At 47.5% G+C, this 27,045-nt stretch overlaps 1 long non-coding RNA gene across 2 annotated transcripts; it reads right to left on the reverse strand.

The window, feature by feature from the left end:
- Window positions 1-36: 36 nt before the first annotated feature.
- On the reverse strand, window positions 37-15,766 carry LOC139790735 (uncharacterized). Of its 2 annotated transcripts, none has more exons than XR_011723608.1 (3): window positions 15,010-15,766; window positions 347-461; window positions 37-86 (listed from the first exon to the last, which is right to left on the reverse strand). It is a non-coding gene; the product is annotated as an uncharacterized lncRNA (long non-coding RNA). The 2 variants fall into 2 exon arrangements; XR_011723609.1 differs by lacking the exon at window positions 15,010-15,766 and adding an exon at window positions 779-953.
- Window positions 15,767-27,045: the final 11,279 nt, after the last annotated feature.

Below are 27,045 nucleotides of genomic sequence, written 5' to 3' on the forward strand. Positions count from 1 at the left end.
GTGTTGCCATCGATGTCTGCAAGATTTGTGTCAGCACCCTGCTCTAGCAGAAAAGTCACGCAGTCTTGTTCTCTGAGCTGTACTGCCTGGGAATAACACACACACAAAAAAAAAAAAAAAAAAAAAAGACTTCCAGAATTCACATTTCACTCCATCACAGCTCGCCCAGCTTCTGACCACTGGGAAAGAAGAGCACCTGCAAAGATGATCTGACAGGTGCCTGTTCCACTCCAAATCCAACAGGCGTGTTTCCGCACAGCTCTGCGTACAGAGTCCTGCCAGACACCTCTCCTTTCATGCACAGTCGATAAGCCCCTCTTCCAAGAGCAGAACTTCTCCCACTCACCTTCATCAGGGGTGTTCTCCCAAAATTATCAACAGCATCCAACTGGCTGCCGTGCTTTACAAGGAATCTGGCAACCTCTGTGTGGCCGTTTGCACACGCCAGATGGAGAGGTGTCCTGAGAATTAAACATGTGAGCTTAACGCAAAAGAACCAAAGCTGTGGCACCACCCATCCCAGGGCAGGAGAGACCTGGGGATGCCTGAGAACCCTGCAGGGAGAGCAGGGCCAAGCAGCAGCCCAGCACCTCCAGGAGCACTGGCGCCCACCCAGCAGCTCCCAGCACTGGAAAGCTCTCGAGTTCCCCCTCCCAGCTGACAGGGCACATCTTGCTTTGCAAGCAATCAGCTCCAAGGGGATCCCACACAAACCCTGCAGGGAGGATGCTCCCGCACGCCACCCGAGGTGTCCCAGCAGTGGCCCACAGCCCCTCACCGATTCTCCCTGTCGCGGCAGTCAATGCCCCAAATCTTGATCCACGAGTGCCAGAACCTCAGCCAGGACAGGTGGCCGTGGGCAGCAGCATGGTGCAGCCTCTTCAGATCTTTCTCCTCAATCTCAGGGCCGCTGGTGCTGGCAGCAGCAGCACGGGGCCACACAGGATTGTAACTGGGCAGCACAGTACTGTAGCGACGATGACTCTTCCTCCTGAAGAGCCCCATCCCGGGAGCCCTGCGGGGTGCGGGGCACAGCTCTGCGGGAGCAGCAGGAGGCAGCCGGCAGAGCCGGAGGGGTGGAGGTTAATGACAGGGGAAGGGCAAAGGCAGGGACAGGGGAGGGAAGAGACAGACGAGGACGAGGTGGATGCAAGGGGAAAGGCAGGGACGAGGCAGGAGATAGGAGCAAACCAACAGCAAGGACCAGGAGCAGCCGGAGAGACACAGCCCAGCGCAGCTCAGCACAGGAGCCACAACGGCAGAGTCGCCCCTAACGGCAGTCGCCAGGGGCAACGGTGGGCGGGGCCGAACCACCTGCCGGGGGGAGGGGGGGGGGGGGGGGCTGAACCAATTCACAGGGCGGGGGGAGGGGGCTGAAAGGAAAGGAAAAGGCTCCTTTAATCCTTAAACCTTGCATTGGTTTAAGCCTCAGCATTCATTCATTGCCACTACAGGTGACAATGGTCCCTTAAGTATCTGAGAGAAGCTGAGAAGCTCTCCCCCACCTCTATGAGTCATACAAAGTGGAAAATTCTCCCCCTGAGGGGAAGCTTTTTTATAACCAATTAAAAGGAGGAGCTAGAGAGGGTAAAAAATCATGCTTTTTTTGTGGCTGGTGCCCAGCTGGCTGTACTGAGGATTCTCAGGGCTATGCAGTTGCGCTCTTTTTATTGGTGTGTGGTGGCTTTTGGTATCAAACCCTGTGCTGAGAGCTGCAAGCTCTTTGTCACCAGCTTATCCCATCTTTTCACAACCACTTCTTGTCTCTCACCACATGTTTAAATGGCAAACTAGCTTGTTCTGACTGCACAGAGCTCACTGCAAAAGTTCCACTGCCATTGCACAAGTACAGGTTGTTTCCTTAGACAAGTCTAACCCATAACTAGAGGGAAATGGACATCTAGAATTCTCCTGGCTTACCAGGAATTCTGTTCTCCTTGGCAGGACAACTCTGGGGAAAACGTTAACACAAATGTTAACCCCCACCATGCTACATGTGCCACACCCAGCTACACAGAAAATCATCTTACAGTTCCCTGATGAAGTCCCCCAAAATTCAGCCCCCAAATGGGGGCCTTATAAGAGACCCCAAAGCACTGAGTTCCCAACTGAGAGACCCCCAAACCAGGCTCCCCCAACCAGGCTCCCCCAAACCAGAGACCCCCAGAACACTCCCCCACATCAGGAACTCCTAAAAAGGGGATCCTGAAATAAACCCCCAGAAGAGAGACCCCTAAACCAGGTGTTACGGTTTAACACTGGCCCAGCAATTAAACCGAGTGACAGATGTTCTCTATTAATCTCTCTCCTCCCTGATAAGGAAAGGAGAGAGAATAAGGGAGAGAGACTTGTGGGTGGGAAACTAAACTACACAACTTTAATGAAACAGTAATGATCAATAGAAAAATATAGAGGAAAATTGATACCACGTTCCTTCCCCCCTCTTCCCCCAATAACTCTCACGTCACCACCGAGGCTGCAGGGCGGCCCTGGGAAAGTCCAGGCTGGACTCCTGGAGTCGGCAGCAGTCGGGAACTGGAGGCAGGAACACAGAGATAAGGGCTGGCACAGATCAGGACCACAGGCAGAGGAACGCATGGGATCCTTCCAGGATGCCGGGTGAAGGAAGGGAAGCAGGAAAGGCAGGAAGGGCAGGCAGCCGGAAGCTGGAAGCATGGCTTGGCCCTCGTGATCCCTCAAATTTACCCTGAATATGACATGTATGGGATGGAATCCTCTGTTTGGTCAATTCTGGCATCTGTCTTGTCCATTCCTCCCCAAAGGAGGGCTGCAGGTGGGACCTCTTTATGCCTTCTGGAGGGTAAAATGTTTTCCTCAGAGCTGAGCAGTGTCCTTGGCTCTGCATACCAGCCTCTAGCAGTAACATCAAGTGTTATCAGTCCTAGAAGCACACACTGTCTGAGAAACTTGCTGTTAATTTCAACAAGTGCAACTACTTACAAGAGACAGAAAATCACCTTTATCCTGGCCCAAACCAGGACACCAGGGATCACCAAGTCCACCAGCCACCTCCTCCTCCTCATCATCATCATGCTCCTCTTCCTGTTCCTTCTCCTCCTCCTGTTCCTCCTGTTCCTGATGATGGAGTCATCACTGATGCCACCTGCTGAGGCTTTTCTTCCCTTTTTTTTTTTTCCGCTTGGGCACTGAATTCCTCCTCCTCCTCTTCCCTGCAGCTCCAGTGGAGATCAGTGCCCAGCTGGAAGGATCTACTCCAGCCCCTCTTCCCCTCTTTTGGAGCATCCCCAGAGCCAGGAAATCCACTCCTGGTTTCTCCCTGCTTGGTGTGCAGCCCACAGGGACGTGGTTCTTTGTGGAGCATCCCCACAGCCACCTCCTGCCAAGACAACAGTGGAAAAGTCCTGCTCATCCCTCCAGCAAGGACCAGAAGAGTGAGCAACCCCCAGGACCTGGGTGAGACCTGGCTCAGGGCCTCCCAAAAATGCTCTCCTGGAGATGGGCTGCAAAGGCAGAGAGATGGGATGGATCCCAACATGTCCCTCCGAGGACACCCAGCTGCCACAAACCATTCTAGGATTCTCCAGCTCCAACCATTCCATCATTCCATGACTCACCACCATGGGTTGGATGCCTACAGAGATGGTGACCATGGTGACCCATGGCTGCTGCCCGGTGCTACAGACCACCAGAGACTCTGATGGCTGCCACGGACCTGGAGGGTTCTAGAACACGGGCACTGGGCCTGTGCGGCAAAGAGGTCATGATGTGGCACCCAGGTCACACCTGAGACCTGGATATGGCACAATGTTGAATCAGGGGAATGAGACGTAACCTTTCCTTGTATAACCACAAGGCTTAGGGGAACAGGAAACAAGACATGCACAGTTCCTGTACCCTAAAAAAGGCTCCAATGTACATCCTATTGTGATAATCTAAGCTGGTTTTACTGCTGACTGCAGAGCGTTGCACAGGAGAGAAGGAGCTCATGTGTGGAATCGAAGGGCAACAAGAGGGGAAACTGAGGCAGACACTGACTTCATCCAACGACCACAAGATGGGGGTTAAAAAGACCCTCAGAGAAAAAGCGGGCACGTGCCTTTGAAGGCCTGCCTCTCCCAAGAACTAATAAACATAATCCAGCCTGTTCCTAGAATAGTCATGAATATGTATTAGGATAGTCACAGATATGCATTAGAATAAATATGAATATGTATTAAAGTATGGAATATAAGCCGAAAGATTAAACTTTTAATTTTAATTTAATTTAATGTGGAGACTCCCCACGCACCCAGCGCTGTTTGCTTTGCCTTTATTTGCTGAAATAAAACTAAGTCTCATTTGCTACTACCAGAGACTCAGCCATTTATCACAATGGGCTGATTTTGCTGTGAGGTTTTTTTCAGAATCTACATGCTCTACACACTCAAAGCACAGAACTTTGATAGATTTTCTTAGTTACACCAAATCCATAGGCGTTTTTAACGAAGAAACAAGAAAATAATAGTCATGCTGTGGCCAGGTAACTTAATTTATTCCTAGATTTCCTAATAGTGAAAGGACACTTACTTTCTTTTGTGCTTCACTGGGCTCTCTTCAGGAAAATTATTTTCTCAAACCTCCCTGGCCAAGCAATCAAATGAGTACTGATAACAAAGGCAACCCTTCATAATTGCAGCCAGCAAACCAAGAAAAAGCTTTTCCCTTTTCCTTTCCAAAAAAGAGGTGTTTGTTTTTTTAAACAAAGCACAGGCCAGAGCCAACACAACAAAAAGGAACGCCTGTAATGGTGTTTGTTCCAAAGTCACCAAAACCAAACACCCACATGGAGATTTCTGCCATTTAAGAGCTGACACACCGGGGCTGCTCTGCGGGTCGGGCTCTTCTCCCGAGTAGCTGCCAGTAAGACAACAGGGGATGAACTTAAGCTCTGCCAGGGGAGGTTTAGGTTGGATATTAGGAAAAAATTCTTTACAGGGAGGGTGATCAGACATTGGAATGGGCTGTCCAGGGAGGTGGTAGATTCTCCATCCCTGAAGGTTTTAAAACAAAGCTGGATGTGGCACTCAGTGCCATGGTCTAGTAACCACAGTGGCAGTGGATCAAGGGTTGGACTTGATGAGCTCAGAGATCCTTTCCAAACCAGATGAATCTGTGACTCTGTGAAATACACTCTTGCAAGAGTGCACAACTCTTTTTAGAGAGAGGTTGCTATTTTGCAGCAGAGAAGAACATCAAGAGATCTATCAGAAGGATTTAACAAGCCACAAACAGCAACAGTCTTGTAAAATGAAGATCACAATCTGAAATTTCCATGCAGTTCAACTACCTTCCACCCAGTAAACCAATGACATTGATGACCCTTGATTTCAACACTAGATTATCCACAGGCAAGTGACTTCTCTTTTCTGGTGCACACTACTGATTCTGTACTACATTTCAGAACTTCACACCTGTGTCAAAACACCCTGGTGTTCCCACAGCTTCAGTGGCCAAACAGTTAAACTTCTTCTGCCTGAGTGCTCCCACCAGAATTATTTAATACACTCAGCAATGCAAACTCTCTAGAAGACAGCAGTGAAAGAGTAAGGTGTGAGGAAGTCTCTCTAAATTCACTTAAGAAACACGTCACTAACAGCAATGGTCTCAGGCTTAGGGAAGGCTGACAGGAGACAAGATTCTTAACTTAGCTCCCTGCCACCAGTGTCCAACCAGCCTCCAGAGTTCAGTATCTGCCACCATCTTACCCTAGAGATCAGTCACTATCCACCCACGTTAACTACACCCGGCCTGCATCTCTCCTAAGGAAGGAACTCTGTTCTTGCTAACTAAGCCAGGCTAATGCATGTGTAGCAGGAAGAACCTGCACCAGTCAGCAACAGCCCAGCTCCAGTCCTAGCAGCACAGAGACTACAGCCCCACCTCCTGAGCACCCAACCCATCCATTCTACTCCAACTGCTGCTCCCAGAGCCCGCTGGGCACTGAGCACAGAGCTTTGAAGGCACTGAAGCTCCATGCCCTGAATCCAGGTGTTCTTCCAGATACAAGGACATCAAGTTCTTTATACACCCACATGAGGCTTTGTTATCTGAAAAACTGCAGGAAAATACCTTACAAAAATTTCCTGCATCCTCCACAAATACTACACGTCACTTTTCCTACGCTCTGTATCTGTACTTCATGAATTCTATAAAGTTTGCAAACAAAGCAAACAACGTATGGCTGCAGTGTGATACAATCACAAAACATCAGCTTTAGCTCTTTTTAGTAATTTAAGCTGACTGATCATTCAACACTAAATGAAACTACAGTCCTCAAGGAGCTTTCAGAAAGACCCATTTTCCTTCCTATTTAATCCCCTGTCCTTGATTCTGAACTCTTACATTTGTTTAAAAGCTCAGTCTCTTCAAACGCCAACATTTTTGAGATTGGCAACCATGATTTATGACATGCACACCAAACGTCAATTAAGAACTTACATTTAGCAAAAGAGACAATCTGTGAGAAACAAAACATTCTAAAAAAAAGGAGAGCTGGAGAGCAAGTGGAACTGGCTAGGCACAGCTTAAGTTAAGCCAGTTGTGTCTGCAAGGAAAAAAAGGAGCACTGCTCTTGGCCCATATTGCTGTCTTTCCTAAACGGGCAGGAACTGCTTCAGCTCCATCTTATGCAACTTCTTCAGTCCAGTGACATCTGCAAGCAAACCTCTGATCAAAGCCAGGCCAAGAGCACTATTTCAAAACTGGATTGTAATGACTACACCTGAATCATCTGGACCTTGAATGGAATCAAAAGCTAAATACACCACGTGTAAATATCTATTTATGAAAGAGAGTTACTCCAATCGGGTATTTTATTGAAAAATTACAATTAAAACTAGAATTTATTTTGGACGTCTATTAACTAAAAATCAAGGAAGACACTTCTCTTCCCCATCAACAAAGAGCACTGGAATTTCCTCCGCTGGTTAACAATTTCTGACCAAATTCACCCTACAAAACTTTACAAATCATTATCAATAGATAGCAGGGAGGAAGAACTTCTTCTCAATTTGGGTAACAAAGGCAAGACAAGGGAAAGAGATCAAATATCTGTAGGAATAGAAATGCCAGTCCTGGTAGTATAGAAATATACAGACATGGAAAGGAACAGAAACACCAACACACAGTGCTGCCATGCAGTCACTTTCCATCTTTACATTTACTCAAGTCTGAGCCACAACCAGAGAAAATTTACAATCATTTAGGTGCCCACATCCAGTGCTCCAAAAATCTTCTGGAATATTTCACTATTATCCTGAAGCCCAAAAAGGCCTAATAAAACTGTTTAGAGACAGAGTTTTAAGCCTTTAAACAGCAAAGGTATTTATTTGTGGATCCGGGGAACTCCCAGCTCTCGCTGGACAAAGAGTTCCGAGGGTTAAGGGAAAGGGTTGGGGTGTTTATACAGGAAAAGGGGAGGTTACAACATCGTTACATTCTCAATTAGGGTTAGGGTTCTTGCTGACTTCATTATATTGTTACAAGGCGATATCAGACCCTATCCATAACTTTCTTCTTATCTGTTTGTGGTGACATCTTTTATGTCCTTCTTGTGCAGATGTTCACATTCTTTGGTGCCCAGCTGGCGCCTAAATGGCCTTGGCAGTGTCTTGTTTTAAGAACAAGACCTACACTTTTAATTATCTTTGAGACAGAAGTTAATCCCGTTCTGGCCTTGTGTTTGGTTACATTGTTCTAGTGGAAAATGCCACCTCTCAGCTGCTTTGTTCACTTCCTTCTCAGTTTAACCCTGAATTTTACTGGTTATGAATACAAATTCATTTTCTGCATAAAGTAAATTCACCCAAACAGCTTGGCCTGATCTCCTCTTCTTACAGGAGTTAATCCTGTCAGGATCTTTCTCTTTTTCAATCCAACCAGAATATCCAACACAGCAAGAGCAAAACCTAGAAACTCAGCAATACCAACCTCCCACTCTAATGTCAACACAGGACCTCTTGCCAGTACCAAATTAAAAGAAAAGTAGAACAGCCCAAAACAATCCAACTTCCATTTAAATCAAAGATCAGTGGCTCTACACTTTTAGAGAAATTCTCAGACACATTCAGCATGCGGTATTTCTAACACATTAATTTTCAGGCTTTTAAGAAGAAGTGCAGTTTCATGGCCAGGGCTGTTTCAGTAGCAATTGAACTTGTCAATAGCAATTTCAGCTTCCTCTCTGACAGAGAAACTGAAGCAGGCTTTGTCTCTGGCAACACTGAAATGATGGCACTGCTGAAAGCAAAGGCAGAGCTCTGGCTTTGCATCCCCCCTTGCCTTTGGTGCCACCTCAGAAAGGCCACGCTGCAGGAAGCAGCTGGTTTATCACAGCTTAGTGTTGATGTCACATCCAGACAGGGCTTTAGACACCTGAGGGAAAAGGGCCTGCACAAGTGATCTAAAGAAAAAACTACCAAAAATGGTGGGGAAACAGCATTTAAGTACGTGACAAAAAAAAAAAGAAAAATCGAATTAATGAACTATTTTCATATTTGCAGCCTTTAAACGCCTTCAGTAATTCCATCCCTTCCTTCATCTGTAAGAAATGATGCTACTTCAGTTTGTTCAGGTCTCCATTCCAAGCTGTCTACATCTAAACAATTTACATTTTTTTATATGACCCCAAACTTGGATTCTAGCACATACTTCAGTTCACTATTCCATTTTGGCTGCTTTATTGCTTGTTTTTCTTACCTTCTAGTTCCTGTCACTTTCCTAATTCCATCAGTCCCCATGGCCATGAGATGCTTCCTTCCCCTCTCCTCGTCCACAAAGGAATCTCTTCATCATCACCTTCCTTTTGTAGATCAACACTTCATAATCCAGTCCCAGCTCCATACAGGGGCTAGAAAAATGTCAAGCACTGTTTTCCAGAGGTTCCTCTTGGTGACCTTGAAACAAGGGGTGCTCTCTGTCCACAGCCCATGTTGGATGCCTCTCTATTCACGGGAGCCCTACAAAGATACACAAACAAGTATGAGCAAAGTAGAATGCATTCTCTCAGCATCCTCATTATGCTGGACATGCTCATTACTTTAAAAATTACGACTGAAACAATTTTCAGAAAGATTTTTATGGCGTAGACTGTTATATTGTGAGATTGCAAGAGTTGTGGAGAGTAATCATGGTGATCAGTGTTAACTTCATTTGAGTAAGAACTGTTCTGAACAGAACAGTACCAACTCTCTCCTGGGTCTAGCCTATCATTTCAAAGTACTGCTGGGTAACTGGCAGTCTCCCTTCTGAAAGTTCAGCCTGGAGTTTAACTCACCTACCCCAGCAGTGTCGTCTCCTTTGGGTCTGGTGTAAGAAGTGGGAGTTGGACCCCTCCATCCCTGGGTCCTCTCCTCTTCTGGGTAAACACACACTCGTCTTTTTCAAAAAGTACACTCTCCAGGACAGTGAGCAGGGACAGGTCTAGAAGAAGAGAACATTGTTTAAAACCACAAATATATTAGGCAGACCCATGGAGAAATGACACAAGCAATGGCTTACATTCCCTCCCCTGCTGAAACCACTCATGTCTACCTGGCAATACTGACAGCAGTCACAAGCTTGTAAAAGCTGCCTTCAAACTGAGCTAAGAAATTGAATTTCATTTTCTTCACAGATTTGGGGAAATCTGTGCACTACTCTGCCTTACTGACAGCACTCCCTTTCTTTAATACATCTCGTGCAGTTTCTGATGCTGTCACAGTGTTGTCCCCAAAGTGGGTCCATTACCTGGTGTGCCACAAGCACAGGCAGAGTCCAGATCTTTGACTTAACACCCAGTTCTGCACAGAAAGGGGAGCAGGGTGCTATTCCACAAAGCAAGCTGCATTTCCTGAATCACAAGTGAGACTTTTAGACCTAAAATGGTGAGAAAGAACTGGCCACCTCTAGGATGTTGTGGAGTCCACAGCCATGCTGCACACTCCTCAGGGTGAGCTGGGGGGGCACCCATCACACCCACATGGGGGATTGTGGGAAAAAATCCGCAGAGGCTTAAAGGACGACACGCAGTCACCAATATGGTTAAAGTGAAGTAATTTATTAACAGTGGACACTCGCTTTATATAGAGCCTTTGTTTATATAACGATATCTTGCAGGTGGCTATATCTTGGACACAAACTCTGTTCTCACAGAACTTCTGCTGGCTTCCTCATTATCGTGTTACTTCTTCTTTTCTACTGCCAGTTCCCTTATCTTTTTCCCATAGCTCATCTTTCAGTAACCTTGCAACTGGGTCTCAAGGCCCTTAGCTTACTCTAGCTAAAACTAAAGAGTCAGGATTGCTCACATGTCTGTTTTCTTCCAGACAGTTTCCCAACAGGGGATGAGCTGGGCTTCAGCAGGATTGGTTGGTGTCCCCCCTTGCAGCCTCCACCCTGTGATGAGTTGGGCTCTCTGGAAATATTTTGGGAGTCCACACTCCAGGGTAATTCAGATCACCTGGAATGATTTGGGGGTCACCCATCATGTCCCCTGGACCCCAGGATGGTTTGTGGGTTGCCAATTGCAGCCCAACACCACCAGGATATTTTTGATGTCCCCAGTCAGAGTCCCCAACCCCCAGGATCAGTTGGGGTTTCCAGGGCTGGAGTTGAGTCTCCTCCACTGCAGCCCGCCAAACCCTAAACTCTGGCACAGCACAACCTTGCAACCCCATAGCCCCAGCACCTGAAACCCTAGCATCCCATTGCCCCAGCGTATTGGAGCCCAAAGATACCAAAAAATGGAATACAGACTCCCTGGAGACCTCTGCCAGGGCCTTCAGGTGGCCCCTAATCTCAGTGATCACAGCTTTGGAGTGGGAGCTGAACAGAGCCACCAGCACACCACCAGCATCCATCTTCCCATCATCTGTCACAGCCTGAAAAAGTGCCTGGCTTCAACTGCTCAGGGATGAAAGGCTGAGGCACTCAAGAGATACTGCTCCCATTCAGTCCCAGAGTGCCCCAGGAGAGCCCTGACACCCCCAAATCAGCCCTGGGACATGAACACCACAGCCCAGATGTCCCCAGGGCTCAGGAGGGCTGTGGGGAGCAGGCAGGACATTTGGGGTGTCCCCAGTGCTGGCAGACAGCAGAGATGGAGACCCCAGGGGGAAGCCCAGGGTGATGGGGCCTGGCCCAGCTGAGACTTGGTTCCCATCTTGAACAATAAATATAGTCAGCCTGTCCTTCTGATAGCCCCCAGGTGCTGGCTCTATCCTGTACCTCTAACTACACAAACAGTCCTCACATTCCCACCTCAGGGAGTATTTCACCCAGATACACTCTGCAGGAACTATGTCAATTCTATGATATTTTGTGCATTAGCTGCCAGACCAATGCTTTTTGGTAATCATGTAGCTGTTGCTTAATCATTTCATATATGGTTTTGATCTAAACCAGAGCACTACTGTGCAAAACATTCACAGATTTTCAGAGTAAATTAAGTTGGAGTGAGCCATCCATTCTTTGATGTTTTATCCGGGTGCTCAGACTTGCAGTCCATTATTAAAAGTCTCCAAGAATGGACATTTACATGTGTTTACATGCATAACCCTTCTAAAAATCTGGTTTCAAGCTTTCTAATACTTGGTATTATTCAGCTCTCTTTAAGATGGCAGTTTCAGAACAATTACTTGCAGATGTGCACAACGCAAGGAACTGTTACCATCCCCAGAGTCAATGCAGACTTTAGGTCCTGCAAGGACACTTACCAAAATGTAACATTTGTGCACACTTCCCAGTAAGAGTTATGTCCCCAAATGTAAACCTGCTGGCATCTCCAGCATTAGTCAGACTTGCTTACCTGGATGGGCTGGGGCAGCATGGGATATTCTGCACCCAGGAGGTAGAATCCGGACCATTGACATTTCTGCCCCCGAGCCCACTAAAAATTCTACCTCCTGTTGCTGGAGACCTACTCTTATTTTATATCAAGGGCTCCTTTATTTCTCTGGTCCCCAGCAAGTAAAGCCCCTGACACCCCTAATCTTCCTTAAACATTCTCTCATCCATCTTCCTTTGTCTACAATCCCTCTTCATATGACCCTTCTTTTTGCAATAATAGCAAACTACTACATTCTTAGTCCTTTCAGGTGGCCCTGGAACTCTACCAGGCCTCTGATACCGTCCTGTATGCTCAGCCAGTTCCTGACCCATTAGTCTTTGACCTGCCGGTCTCTGACTTTCTCGGACAGCAGCAACCATCATTTCCACTGTTTGCTTCTCTGTCTCCTCATCTCTTCGCACATACACTTTCTGAGTCTCCCTCAACAATTCATCCAGTCAACAATTTCTCCAGCTTTTTCCTACTATCCATCCAAGATTTAGCCACAAACTGAGCTTTAACAAAGCCTCTCCTACTGGAGTACTTGGGTCCAGCCCTGAGTACAAGCTGTAAGTTCTTTCTTAACCTTTCTAACCACTCAGTAGGAGTTTCATCTTTCTTTTGGTGTTCCTTAAATGCTTTATTAATATTTTGCCCTCGTGGGACTGATTCCCTAATACCTTGAATAATTATAGTTCTCAAGTCCTGCATATGTCCCCTATGTACTGGATCCTGGTTATTCCAGTCTGGTTTTTGAAGGGGCCACTTAATATCGGCTGCAGGACCATGCTGATGTTGCTCATCCTGAATTCTCATTCCTGCCCTCCTGATCATTCCCCGTTCCTCTACAGTAAACAATATTCCTAAAATTGACTGCAACTCATCCCAGGTAAACACATTAGGTCCTAAGAATTGATCTACACGTTCTGCCACTCCTAAAGGATCCTCCAATAAATTTCCCATTTCCTTTTTAAATTCTCTTGCATCTCCTGAGTTCAAAGGAACAACCACATATCCCATACCAGCCTGCGGTCCTCCCATTGCAATTTCTTGTAGTGGATATAAACCACCCACATCTTTACTTTGTCTCGCCCTTGTTTGGCTTCTTGTAACCCGTCTCTGATCCACCGCTGAGGAATCTGAGTCTGAGTCCTCATCAGGGGGAGCACGGGGGGCTACCTGAACTGGTGATACTGGGGGCTGGGGTTCTGGAAGTGGAGGTGGCGGAATATATGGTGGAGGTGCAAGAGGAGTTTCTTCTGATTTAGGATTTTTCTTTTCTTTCTTTCTCCATTCTTTAAAGGGTACAAATTAATTCTTGTTTCTGACCCAATCCATAAACTAGCATATTCACTTTCTTCCAGGCTGAATGGTTCTTTTGATTTCACATATGTATTTAATGCCTGGCAAATCCAATCTTCAAATGACCCAAAAACGGGCCAATATAAATGATCTTCTCTAATTTGTTTACCTCCCCATACTTCCACACAATAATGTATCATTTTAATTTGGCTTTTACCCTGCCTAGAAGGGTAATTATTCCAATATTTAACCATTAACCCCAAAGGACTGTCCAGGGGTATCTGGGGAAGCCTAACTTGCGGTTCCCCACCCATGGGATCAGAAGGCTTGCTTTTCTTCTGTCCCATCTTCTGAGGTGCCTTCTCACACGCACGCTGACGCTTCGTCCTATTCGTGACCCAGCCCCTCACAGGGTGTGGGAACTGCACTACTAAGGACTCCGCACTCGCTTCATCCTCACTTGGACGTCTTAGAACACCTCATCCTCATCCCTATCCCAACCGAACGGATAACCGGCCTATACTCACGCGTCCCTGCATCTTCGTTCGGACCTTCGTGCGCAAAGTTTACGGGGTTTGCCGGCTCTTTCTTTACTTGCTGCCGAAATTTAGGGGTTTGTCGGGTAAAGGTCTCAATGAGCGTCCCGATACAGGGGCTGCTTTAAAGCGGGACGCCCCCCCCGTAAAGGGTCTGCACTGAGTCACCTTTATCTGAGTCACGGCACCAAATTTGTTATAAATTGGGTCCTAAAAAAAACTGACCAGGACACGCCAATCAAAGAACCAATTAGAATTTATTAGCAAGCGACAGAAAGTAAAACAGCGCTGGGCGCTCGGGAGTCTCCGCTCTACCAAGACAGCGCGCTGCGGACTTAGGTTCCTTCCATTTTATAGTCCCTCGTATTCGGGTGCCACGTTCTGTTCTGCGCGTGTGCGTGTTGTTGCTAAGGGTCTGAGTTCTTCTTTTATCACCCTATAGATAGGTTTCTTGAAAAGTGGCTACACGTACTTAGTCACGTAGCATTCTATTTCCCAGGTACATTTTGCGGTTTGTTTTGTAAAGTACAAACATAAAATTTTTCACTGCTTCTATCTTACCTATATGAGTAAAATTACAAAGAAATATACCTTGCTTAAGGTTAAATGAACAAACATTATATACAATTCATGACAGTGCCCACCAGGACCCCTCCCAGCCTGTGCTGAAGATACAGAGGGGATCCAAGGCTGTGTCATTAGATACAGATTATTAAAGCTGGCAGACTGCAGGGCATGAGGAAGCAAGAGTGGAGGGGCTGGGACAACTGAAAAGCTATTAGACAATGTTTTCTGTCAGAAATGATAGAAATGAGGGACAGGCATCAGTGACAATGTTGATGTTCAGCAAAAAAAGTAAAACAATTACCAAATGGGCCACTGAGACATTTCACTTCACTGCTTGATAGGAGCTGGAAATACATCAAGAGTAAACTCACTGAAGAGATTTTTTTCATTGGTGGTGATTTTCGCAGCTGAATCAGACACAGAAATGCACTGAACAGGCAGCTGACAGAAACTCGACCCCCAAATTACCAACAAATAGGACTGCGTGGGGATACCAGATTTAGAATAAACTAGGTTTAATATTAAACAATGTCTTTCTTCCAGTAACAAAAGAAAGAATTTTTGTGCCTTGTAACAGGCAATGGTGCAACAAAGTGAGCACGTTATCCTACTGGAGATTTTCCTCTCAGAATTACAGGATTTTGGGACAGCTGAAACATTACAGGCATGCGTGACAAAGCTACTGGCTGCCTTTTCCTTGTGAAAACAGGGACAGAAGAGGGAAAAATATTCCAGCGCAGTCCACCTCCAACCACCAACCAACACAGGTATTCTTACCTCTAAATCTCCTGCTCCACAATGACAGGCAGCAACCCCGCTTCTTCCCGTGACACTCCACTCCTCCTCAGAGCCAGGGACTGCAGGAAGGCTCAGCCAGGGCTGATCTCCTCCCCCCCGGGAACAGCTCCCTGAGCTGACACGCAACCCCATCTCCATGCTGGCAGGAATGGGTGCCTGAGGGCTCCCTGTGGCAGGGCCGACTCAGGAGGGAGCTCCACGGCTCTTCCCAGCACCCGATGGATGTGGATTCTGAGGAGCAGGTGGCAGCTGGTGGGAAAGGAGCAGAGGGGAACAGCAGCCCAGCAAGGAGCAGGAGGAAAGGGGGATGGGCTGATGGGCTGCCTGACTTTCCATAGAGTGCGGGCAGGAGAGGGGAGGGAATAGTGACCCCTGTCAGGCCCCTCAGGATCACAGACCCTCCTTCTTCTCCAACTCAAACTTCCTTAGTTCCTCCGCTCCAACTATGACAGGTACCTTTTTTCCTATTAGTGGGAACCTCACCAGACCACCATCACCTCCCCAATAGGATGGACAGAGGCTCAGCAACTGCGTCTGCCAGCTCCTCAGAACCGGTGCGTGGACCCCGTGAGGCCGCATAAACTTGTGCACCTGCAGGTTCTTTAGATGGTCACAAACCTCTTCTTCTCCCCCAGTGGGAGCTCTCTGGTTGTCCCATGCCCTGCTTTAGATTCAATTCATACTGGAATGGATGTGGCTCTCCTGCTCTGCTCCCCAGCTGCTCCAACCACCTCTCTACTCCCCCCAGGGTATTTGCCCTTGCTTCCCCCCTCTGCATGCTTCCCCCTTCAGTTTGAGGGCTTTTAAGAGCTGCTGGCTTATCCACGCCGCCCTCCTGGACTTTTTCCCAGTGCGGGATGGGGAGTCTGGGGAAATGGCAGCTGCCAGCATGGGCCGGGAACCAAGATGGCCGCCGGGCAGCCCCCTGCATGCCCCGGGACTACAGCTCCCAGCATGCCCCGGGACTACAGCTCCCAGCATGCCACGGGGCACTCCTCCTTTCCTGCTGCCTGAGCCCGCCCGACCCCTGGGCTGCCCTGGGCCCGGCCCAGGTGGGAGGGGGAGCAGGAGGAAGGGGATCTGGGCAGGGAGAGAAGGCAGGAAAAAGAGTGGTGAGGAGCGGGAAAGAGATGGTGGGGAAGGGGGCAAAGAGGGAGGGAGGGAGGGAGGGAGAGGAGAAGGGCGGGAAGGAGGAGAGAGTGGGGGTGGACAGAGAGCGGGCCAGGGGCAGGCCAGGGGCCTGAGAGACAGAAAAAGCCCCAGGAGAGGGGAGTGACAGAGGGGTGGGAGAGGGAGCAGGAGAGAGGGGAAAGGGCGAGGGGAGAGGAAAGGAGAGGGGAGGGAGAGGCAGGAAAGGGGGGAGGCTGCAGGAGAGAGAGGGACAATAAGGCCAGAAGAGGAGAGGGAGAGACAGATGTGGAGAAAGAGAGAGAGAGAAACAGCAATGGCTCTGAGAAGAGGCAGGGAGGAATTGGGAAGTGTTGAGAGGGAGACAGCCAGTGAAAGCCGAAACTTGTGATGGGCAAACGACAGAGAGGGAGGGATGAAGAGCTGGGGGCAGGGAGCTGGTCAGAGCCCCAGAAGATCAGTGATGAGCAGCTGGGCCAGGCCCCATCACCCTGGGCTTCCCCCTGGGGTCTCCATCTCTGCTGTCTGCCAGCACTGGGGACACCCCAAATGTCCTGCCTGCTCCCCACAGCCCTCCTGAGCCCTGGGGACATCTGGGCTGTGGTGTTCATGTCCCAGGGCTGATTTGGGGGTGTCAGGGCTCTCCTGGGGCACTCTGGGACTGAATGGGAGCAGTATCTCTTGAGTGCCTCAGCCTTTCATCCCTGAGCAGTTGAAGCCAGGCACTTTTTCAGGCTGTGACAGATGATGGGAAGATGGATGCTGGTGGTGTGCTGGTGGCTCTGTTCAGCTCCCACTCCAAAGCTGTGATCACTGAGATTAGGGGCCACCTGAAGGCCCTGGCAGAGGTCTCCAGGGAGTCTGTATTCCATTTTTTGGTATCTTTGGGCTCCAATACGCTGGGGCAATGGGATGCTAGGGTTTCAGGTGCTGGGGCTATGGGGTTGCAAGGTTGTGCTGTGCCAGAGTTTAGGGTTTGGCAGGCTGCAGTGGAGGAGACTCAACTCCAGCCCTGGAAACCCCAACTGATCCTGGGGGTTGGGGACTCTGACTGGGGACATCAAAAATATCCTGGTGGTGTTGGGCTGCAATTGGCAACCCACAAACCATCCTGGGGTCCAGGGGACATGATGGGTGACCCCCAAATCATTCCAGGTGATCTGAATTACCCTGGAGTGTGGACTCCCAAAATATTTCCAGAGAGCCCAACTCATCACAGGGTGGAGGCTGCAAGGGGGGACACCAACCAATCCTGCTGAAGCCCAGCTCATCCCCTGTTGGGAAACTGTCTGGAAGAAAACAGACATGTGAGCAATCCTGACTCTTTAGTTTTAGCTAGAGTAAGCTAAGGGCCTTGAGACCCAGTTGCAAGGTTACTGAAAGATGAGCTATGGGAAAAAGATAAGGGAACTGGCAGTAGAAAAGAAGAAGTAACACGATAATGAGGAAGCCAGCAGAAGTTCTGTGAGAACAGAGTTTGTGTCCAAGATATAGCCACCTGCAAGATATCGTTATATAAACAAAGGCTCTATATAAAGCGAGTGTCCACTGTTAATAAATTACTTCACTTTAACCATATTGGTGACTGCGTGTCGTCCTTTAAGCCTCTGCGGATTTTTTCCCACAATCCCCCATGTGGGTGTGATGGGTGCCCCCCCAGCTCACCCTGAGGAGTGTGCAGCATGGCTGTGGACTCCACAACATCCTAGAGGTGGCCAGTTCTTTCTCACCATTTTAGGTCTAAAAGTCTCACTTGTGATTCAGGAAATGCAGCTTGCTTTGTGGAATAGCACCCTGCTCCCCTTTCTGTGCAGAACTGGGTGTTAAGTCAAAGATCTGGACTCTGCCTGTGCTTGTGGCACACCAGGTAATGGACCCACTTTGGGGACAACACTGTGACAGCATCAGAAACTGCACGAGATGTATTAAAGAAAGGGAGTGCTGTCAGTAAGGCAGAGTAGTGCACAGATTTCCCCAAATCTGTGAAGAAAATGAAATTCAATTTCTTAGCTCAGTTTGAAGGCAGCTTTTACAAGCTTGTGACTGCTGTCAGTATTGCCAGGTAGACATGAGTGGTTTCAGCAGGGGAGGGAATGTAAGCCATTGCTTGTGTCATTTCTCCATGGGTCTGCCTAATATATTTGTGGTTTTAAACAATGTTCTCTTCTTCTAGACCTGTCCCTGCTCACTGTCCTGGAGAGTGTACTTTTTGAAAAAGACGAGTGTGTGTTTACCCAGAAGAGGAGAGGACCCAGGGATGGAGGGGTCCAACTCCCACTTCTTACACCAGACCCAAAGGAGACGACACTGCTGGGGTAGGTGAGTTAAACTCCAGGCTGAACTTTCAGAAGGGAGACTGCCAGTTACCCAGCAGTACTTTGAAATGATAGGCTAGACCCAGGAGAGAGTTGGTACTGTTCTGTTCAGAACAGTTCTTACTCAAATGAAGTTAACACTGATCACCATGATTACTCTCCACAACTCTTGCAATCTCACAATATAACAGTCTACGCCATAAAAATCTTTCTGAAAATTGTTTCAGTCGTAATTTTTAAAGTAATGAGCATGTCCAGCATAATGAGGATGCTGAGAGAATGCATTCTACTTTGCTCATACTTGTTTGTGTATCTTTGTAGGGCTCCCGTGAATAGAGAGGCATCCAACATGGGCTGTGGACAGAGAGCACCCCTTGTTTCAAGGTCACCAAGAGGAACCTCTGGAAAACAGTGCTTGACATTTTTCTAGCCCCTGTATGGAGCTGGGACTGGATTATGAAGTGTTGATCTACAAAAGGAAGGTGATGATGAAGAGATTCCTTTGTGGACGAGGAGAGGGGAAGGAAGCATCTCATGGCCATGGGGACTGATGGAATTAGGAAAGTGACAGGAACTAGAAGGTAAGAAAAACAAGCAATAAAGCAGCCAAAATGGAATAGTGAACTGAAGTATGTGCTAGAATCCAAGTTTGGGGTCATATAAAAAAATGTAAATTGTTTAGATGTAGACAGCTTGGAATGGAGACCTGAACAAACTGAAGTAGCATCATTTCTTACAGATGAAGGAAGGGATGGAATTACTGAAGGCGTTTAAAGGCTGCAAATATGAAAATAGTTCATTAATTCGATTTTTCTTTTTTTTTTTGTCACGTACTTAAATGCTGTTTCCCCACCATTTTTGGTAGTTTTTTCTTTAGATCACTTGTGCAGGCCCTTTTCCCTCAGGTGTCTAAAGCCCTGTCTGGATGTGACATCAACACTAAGCTGTGATAAACCAGCTGCTTCCTGCAGCGTGGCCTTTCTGAGGTGGCACCAAAGGCAAGGGGGGATGCAAAGCCAGAGCTCTGCCTTTGCTTTCAGCAGTGCCATCATTTCAGTGTTGCCAGAGACAAAGCCTGCTTCAGTTTCTCTGTCAGAGAGGAAGCTGAAATTGCTATTGACAAGTTCAATTGCTACTGAAACAGCCCTGGCCATGAAACTGCACTTCTTCTTAAAAGCCTGAAAATTAATGTGTTAGAAATACCGCATGCTGAATGTGTCTGAGAATTTCTCTAAAAGTGTAGAGCCACTGATCTTTGATTTAAATGGAAGTTGGATTGTTTTGGGCTGTTCTACTTTTCTTTTAATTTGGTACTGGCAAGAGGTCCTGTGTTGACATTAGAGTGGGAGGTTGGTATTGCTGAGTTTCTAGGTTTTGCTCTTGCTGTGTTGGATATTCTGGTTGGATTGAAAAAGAGAAAGATCCTGACAGGATTAACTCCTGTAAGAAGAGGAGATCAGGCCAAGCTGTTTGGGTGAATTTACTTTATGCAGAAAATGAATTTGTATTCATAACCAGTAAAATTCAGGGTTAAACTGAGAAGGAAGTGAACAAAGCAGCTGAGAGGTGGCATTTTCCACTAGAACAATGTAACCAAACACAAGGCCAGAACGGGATTAACTTCTGTCTCAAAGATAATTAAAAGTGTAGGTCTTGTTCTTAAAACAAGACACTGCCAAGGCCATTTAGGCGCCAGCTGGGCACCAAAGAATGTGAACATCTGCACAAGAAGGACATAAAAGATGTCACCACAAACAGATAAGAAGAAAGTTATGGATAGGGTCTGATATCGCCTTGTAACAATATAATGAAGTCAGCAAGAACCCTAACCCTAATTGAGAATGTAACGATGTTGTAACCTCCCCTTTTCCTGTATAAACACCCCAACCCTTTCCCTTAACCCTCGGAACTCTTTGTCCAGCGAGAGCTGGGAGTTCCCCGGATCCACAAATAAATACCTTTGCTGTTTAAAGGCTTAAAACTCTGTCTCTAAACAGTTTTATTAGGCCTTTTTGGGCTTCAGGATAATAGTGAAATATTCCAGAAGATTTTTGGAGCACTGGATGTGGGCACCTAAATGATTGTAAATTTTCTCTGGTTGTGGCTCAGACTTGAGTAAATGTAAAGATGGAAAGTGACTGCATGGCAGCACTGTGTGTTGGTGTTTCTGTTCCTTTCCATGTCTGTATATTTCTATACTACCAGGACTGGCATTTCTATTCCTACAGATATTTGATCTCTTTCCCTTGTCTTGCCTTTGTTACCCAAATTGAGAAGAAGTTCTTCCTCCCTGCTATCTATTGATAATGATTTGTAAAGTTTTGTAGGGTGAATTTGGTCAGAAATTGTTAACCAGCGGAGGAAATTCCAGTGCTCTTTGTTGATGGGGAAGAGAAGTGTCTTCCTTGATTTTTAGTTAATAGACGTCCAAAATAAATTCTAGTTTTAATTGTAATTTTTCAATAAAATACCCGATTGGAGTAACTCTCTTTCATAAATAGATATTTACACGTGGTGTATTTAGCTTTTGATTCCATTCAAGGTCCAGATGATTCAGGTGTAGTCATTACAATCCAGTTTTGAAATAGTGCTCTTGGCCTGGCTTTGATCAGAGGTTTGCTTGCAGATGTCACTGGACTGAAGAAGTTGCATAAGATGGAGCTGAAGCAGTTCCTGCCCGTTTAGGAAAGACAGCAATATGGGCCAAGAGCAGTGCTCCTTTTTTTCCTTGCAGACACAACTGGCTTAACTTAAGCTGTGCCTAGCCAGTTCCACTTGCTCTCCAGCTCTCCTTTTTTTTAGAATGTTTTGTTTCTCACAGATTGTCTCTTTTGCTAAATGTAAGTTCTTAATTGACGTTTGGTGTGCATGTCATAAATCATGGTTGCCAATCTCAAAAATGTTGGCGTTTGAAGAGACTGAGCTTTTAAACAAATGTAAGAGTTCAGAATCAAGGACAGGGGATTAAATAGGAAGGAAAATGGGTCTTTCTGAAAGCTCCTTGAGGACTGTAGTTTCATTTAGTGTTGAATGATCAGTCAGCTTAAATTACTAAAAAGAGCTAAAGCTGATGTTTTGTGATTGTATCACACTGCAGCCATACGTTGTTTGCTTTGTTTGCAAACTTTATAGAATTCATGAAGTACAGATACAGAGCGTAGGAAAAGTGACGTGTAGTATTTGTGGAGGATGCAGGAAATTTTTGTAAGGTATTTTCCTGCAGTTTTTCAGATAACAAAGCCTCATGTGGGTGTATAAAGAACTTGATGTCCTTGTATCTGGAAGAACACCTGGATTCAGGGCATGGAGCTTCAGTGCCTTCAAAGCTCTGTGCTCAGTGCCCAGCGGGCTCTGGGAGCAGCAGTTGGAGTAGAATGGATGGGTTGGGTGCTCAGGAGGTGGGGCTGTAGTCTCTGTGCTGCTAGGACTGGAGCTGGGCTGTTGCTGACTGGTGCAGGTTCTTCCTGCTACACATGCATTAGCCTGGCTTAGTTAGCAAGAACAGAGTTCCTTCCTTAGGAGAGATGCAGGCCGGGTGTAGTTAACGTGGGTGGATAGTGACTGATCTCTAGGGTAAGATGGTGGCAGATACTGAACTCTGGAGGCTGGTTGGACACTGGTGGCAGGGAGCTAAGTTAAGAATCTTGTCTCCTGTCAGCCTTCCCTAAGCCTGAGACCATTGCTGTTAGTGACGTGTTTCTTAAGTGAATTTAGAGAGACTTCCTCACACCTTACTCTTTCACTGCTGTCTTCTAGAGAGTTTGCATTGCTGAGTGTATTAAATAATTCTGGTGGGAGCACTCAGGCAGAAGAAGTTTAACTGTTTGGCCACTGAAGCTGTGGGAACACCAGGGTGTTTTGACACAGGTGTGAAGTTCTGAAATGTAGTACAGAATCAGTAGTGTGCACCAGAAAAGAGAAGTCACTTGCCTGTGGATAATCTAGTGTTGAAATCAAGGGTCATCAATGTCATTGGTTTACTGGGTGGAAGGTAGTTGAACTGCATGGAAATTTCAGATTGTGATCTTCATTTTACAAGACTGTTGCTGTTTGTGGCTTGTTAAATCCTTCTGATAGATCTCTTGATGTTCTTCTCTGCTGCAAAATAGCAACCTCTCTCTAAAAAGAGTTGTGCACTCTTGCAAGAGTGTATTTCACAGAGTCACAGATTCATCTGGTTTGGAAAGGATCTCTGAGCTCATCAAGTCCAACCCTTGATCCACTGCCACTGTGGTTACTAGACCATGGCACTGAGTGCCACATCCAGCTTTGTTTTAAAACCTTCAGGGATGGAGAATCTACCACCTCCCTGGACAGCCCATTCCAATGTCTGATCACCCTCCCTGTAAAGAATTTTTTCCTAATATCCAACCTAAACCTCCCCTGGCAGAGCTTAAGTTCATCCCCTGTTGTCTTACTGGCAGCTACTCGGGAGAAGAGCCCGACCCGCAGAGCAGCCCCGGTGTGTCAGCTCTTAAATGGCAGAAATCTCCATGTGGGTGTTTGGTTTTGGTGACTTTGGAACAAACACCATTACAGGCGTTCCTTTTTGTTGTGTTGGCTCTGGCCTGTGCTTTGTTTAAAAAAACAAACACCTCTTTTTTGGAAAGGAAAAGGGAAAAGCTTTTTCTTGGTTTGCTGGCTGCAATTATGAAGGGTTGCCTTTGTTATCAGTACTCATTTGATTGCTTGGCCAGGGAGGTTTGAGAAAATAATTTTCCTGAAGAGAGCCCAGTGAAGCACAAAAGAAAGTAAGTGTCCTTTCACTATTAGGAAATCTAGGAATAAATTAAGTTACCTGGCCACAGCATGACTATTATTTTCTTGTTTCTTCGTTAAAAACGCCTATGGATTTGGTGTAACTAAGAAAATCTATCAAAGTTCTGTGCTTTGAGTGTGTAGAGCATGTAGATTCTGAAAAAAACCTCACAGCAAAATCAGCCCATTGTGATAAATGGCTGAGTCTCTGGTAGTAGCAAATGAGACTTAGTTTTATTTCAGCAAATAAAGGCAAAGCAAACAGCGCTGGGTGCGTGGGGAGTCTCCACATTAAATTAAATTAAAATTAAAAGTTTAATCTTTCGGCTTATATTCCATACTTTAATACATATTCATATTTATTCTAATGCATATCTGTGACTATCCTAATACATATTCATGACTATTCTAGGAACAGGCTGGATTATGTTTATTAGTTCTTGGGAGAGGCAGGCCTTCAAAGGCACGTGCCCGCTTTTTCTCTGAGGGTCTTTTTAACCCCCATCTTGTGGTCGTTGGATGAAGTCAGTGTCTGCCTCAGTTTCCCCTCTTGTTGCCCTTCGATTCCACACATGAGCTCCTTCTCTCCTGTGCAACGCTCTGCAGTCAGCAGTAAAACCAGCTTAGATTATCACAATAGGATGTACATTGGAGCCTTTTTTAGGGTACAGGAACTGTGCATGTCTTGTTTCCTGTTCCCCTAAGCCTTGTGGTTATACAAGGAAAGGTTACGTCTCATTCCCCTGATTCAACATTGTGCCATATCCAGGTCTCAGGTGTGACCTGGGTGCCACATCATGACCTCTTTGCCGCACAGGCCCAGTGCCCGTGTTCTAGAACCCTCCAGGTCCGTGGCAGCCATCAGAGTCTCTGGTGGTCTGTAGCACCGGGCAGCAGCCATGGGTCACCATGGTCACCATCTCTGTAGGCATCCAACCCATGGTGGTGAGTCATGGAATGATGGAATGGTTGGAGCTGGAGAATCCTAGAATGGTTTGTGGCAGCTGGGTGTCCTCGGAGGGACATGTTGGGATCCATCCCATCTCTCTGCCTTTGCAGCCCATCTCCAGGAGAGCATTTTTGGGAGGCCCTGAGCCAGGTCTCACCCAGGTCCTGGGGGTTGCTCACTCTTCTGGTCCTTGCTGGAGGGATGAGCAGGACTTTTCCACTGTTGTCTTGGCAGGAGGTGGCTGTGGGGATGCTCCACAAAGAACCACGTCCCTGTGGGCTGCACACCAAGCAGGGAGAAACCAGGAGTGGATTTCCTGGCTCTGGGGATGCTCCAAAAGAGGGGAAGAGGGGCTGGAGTAGATCCTTCCAGCTGGGCACTGATCTCCACTGGAGCTGCAGGGAAGAGGAGGAGGAGGAATTCAGTGCCCAAGCGGAAAAAAAAAAAAGGGAAGAAAAGCCTCAGCAGGTGGCATCAGTGATGACTCCATCATCAGGAACAGGAGGAACAGGAGGAGGAGAAGGAACAGGAAGAGGAGCATGATGATGATGAGGAGGAGGAGGTGGCTGGTGGACTTGGTGATCCCTGGTGTCCTGGTTTGGGCCAGGATAAAGGTGATTTTCTGTCTCTTGTAAGTAGTTGCACTTGTTGAAATTAACAGCAAGTTTCTCAGACAGTGTGTGCTTCTAGGACTGATAACACTTGATGTTACTGCTAGAGGCTGGTATGCAGAGCCAAGGACACTGCTCAGCTCTGAGGAAAACATTTTACCCTCCAGAAGGCATAAAGAGGTCCCACCTGCAGCCCTCCTTTGGGGAGGAATGGACAAGACAGATGCCAGAATTGACCAAACAGAGGATTCCATCCCATACACCTCATACTCAGGGTAAATTTGAGGGATCACGAGGGCCAAGCCATGCTTCCAGCTTCCGGCTGCCTGCCCTTCCTGCCTTTCCTGCTTCCCTTCCTTCACCCGGCATCCTGGAAGGATCCCATGCGTTCCTCTGCCTGTGGTCCTGATCTGTGCCAGCCCTTATCTCTGTGTTCCTGCCTCCAGTTCCCGACTGCTGCCGACTCCAGGAGTCCAGCCTGGACTTTCCCAGGGCCGCCCTGCAGCCTCGGTGGTGACGTGAGAGTTATTGGGGGAAGAGGGGGGGGAAGGAACGTGGTATCAATTTTCCTCTATATTTTTCTATTGATCATTACTGTTTCATTAAAGTTGTGTAGTTTAGTTTCCCACCCACAAGTCTCTCTCCCTTATTCTCTCTCCTTTCCTTATCAGGGAGGAGAGAGATTAATAGAGAACATCTGTCACTCGGTTTAATTGCTGGGCCAGTGTTAAACCGTAACACCTGGTTTAGGGGTCTCTCTTCTGGGGGTTTATTTCAGGATCCCCTTTTTAGGAGTTCCTGATGTGGGGGAGTGTTCTGGGGGTCTCTGGTTTGGGGGAGCCTGGTTGGGGGAGCCTGGTTTGGGGGTCTCTCAGTTGGGAACTCAGTGCTTTGGGGTCTCTTATAAGGCCCCCATTTGGGGGCTGAATTTTGGGGGACTTCATCAGGGAACTGTAAGATGATTTTCTGTGTAGCTGGGTGTGGCACATGTAGCATGGTGGGGGTTAACATTTGTGTTAACGTTTTCCCCAGAGTTGTCCTGCCAAGGAGAACAGAATTCCTGGTAAGCCAGGAGAATTCTAGATGTCCATTTCCCTCTAGTTATGGGTTAGACTTGTCTAAGGAAACAACCTGTACTTGTGCAATGGCAGTGGAACTTTTGCAGTGAGCTCTGTGCAGTCAGAACAAGCTAGTTTGCCATTTAAACATGTGGTGAGAGACAAGAAGTGGTTGTGAAAAGATGGGATAAGCTGGTGACAAAGAGCTTGCAGCTCTCAGCACAGGGTTTGATACCAAAAGCCACCACACACCAATAAAAAGAGCGCAACTGCATAGCCCTGAGAATCCTCAGTACAGCCAGCTGGGCACCAGCCACAAAAAAAGCATGATTTTTTACCCTCTCTAGCTCCTCCTTTTAATTGGTTATAAAAAAGCTTCCCCTCAGGGGGAGAATTTTCCACTTTGTATGACTCATAGAGGTGGGGGAGAGCTTCTCAGCTTCTCTCAGATACTTAAGGGACCATTGTCACCTGTAGTGGCAATGAATGAATGCTGAGGCTTAAACCAATGCAAGGTTTAAGGATTAAAGGAGCCTTTTCCTTTCCTTTCAGCCCCCTCCCCCCGCCCTGTGAATTGGTTCAGCCCCCCCCCCCCCCCCTCCCCCCGGCAGGTGGTTCGGCCCCGCCCACCGTTGCCCCTGGCGACTGCCGTTAGGGGCGACTCTGCCGTTGTGGCTCCTGTGCTGAGCTGCGCTGGGCTGTGTCTCTCCGGCTGCTCCTGGTCCTTGCTGTTGGTTTGCTCCTATCTCCTGCCTCGTCCCTGCCTTTCCCCTTGCATCCACCTCGTCCTCGTCTGTCTCTTCCCTCCCCTGTCCCTGCCTTTGCCCTTCCCCTGTCATTAACCTCCACCCCTCCGGCTCTGCCGGCTGCCTCCTGCTGCTCCCGCAGAGCTGTGCCCCGCACCCCGCAGGGCTCCCGGGATGGGGCTCTTCAGGAGGAAGAGTCATCGTCGCTACAGTACTGTGCTGCCCAGTTACAATCCTGTGTGGCCCCGTGCTGCTGCTGCCAGCACCAGCGGCCCTGAGATTGAGGAGAAAGATCTGAAGAGGCTGCACCATGCTGCTGCCCACGGCCACCTGTCCTGGCTGAGGTTCTGGCACTCGTGGATCAAGATTTGGGGCATTGACTGCCGCGACAGGGAGAATCGGTGAGGGGCTGTGGGCCACTGCTGGGACACCTCGGGTGGCGTGCGGGAG

This window comes from Heliangelus exortis, unplaced genomic scaffold, assembly GCF_036169615.1.
Source record: "Heliangelus exortis unplaced genomic scaffold, bHelExo1.hap1 Scaffold_135, whole genome shotgun sequence".
Taxonomy (NCBI): Eukaryota; Metazoa; Chordata; class Aves; order Apodiformes; family Trochilidae; genus Heliangelus; species Heliangelus exortis.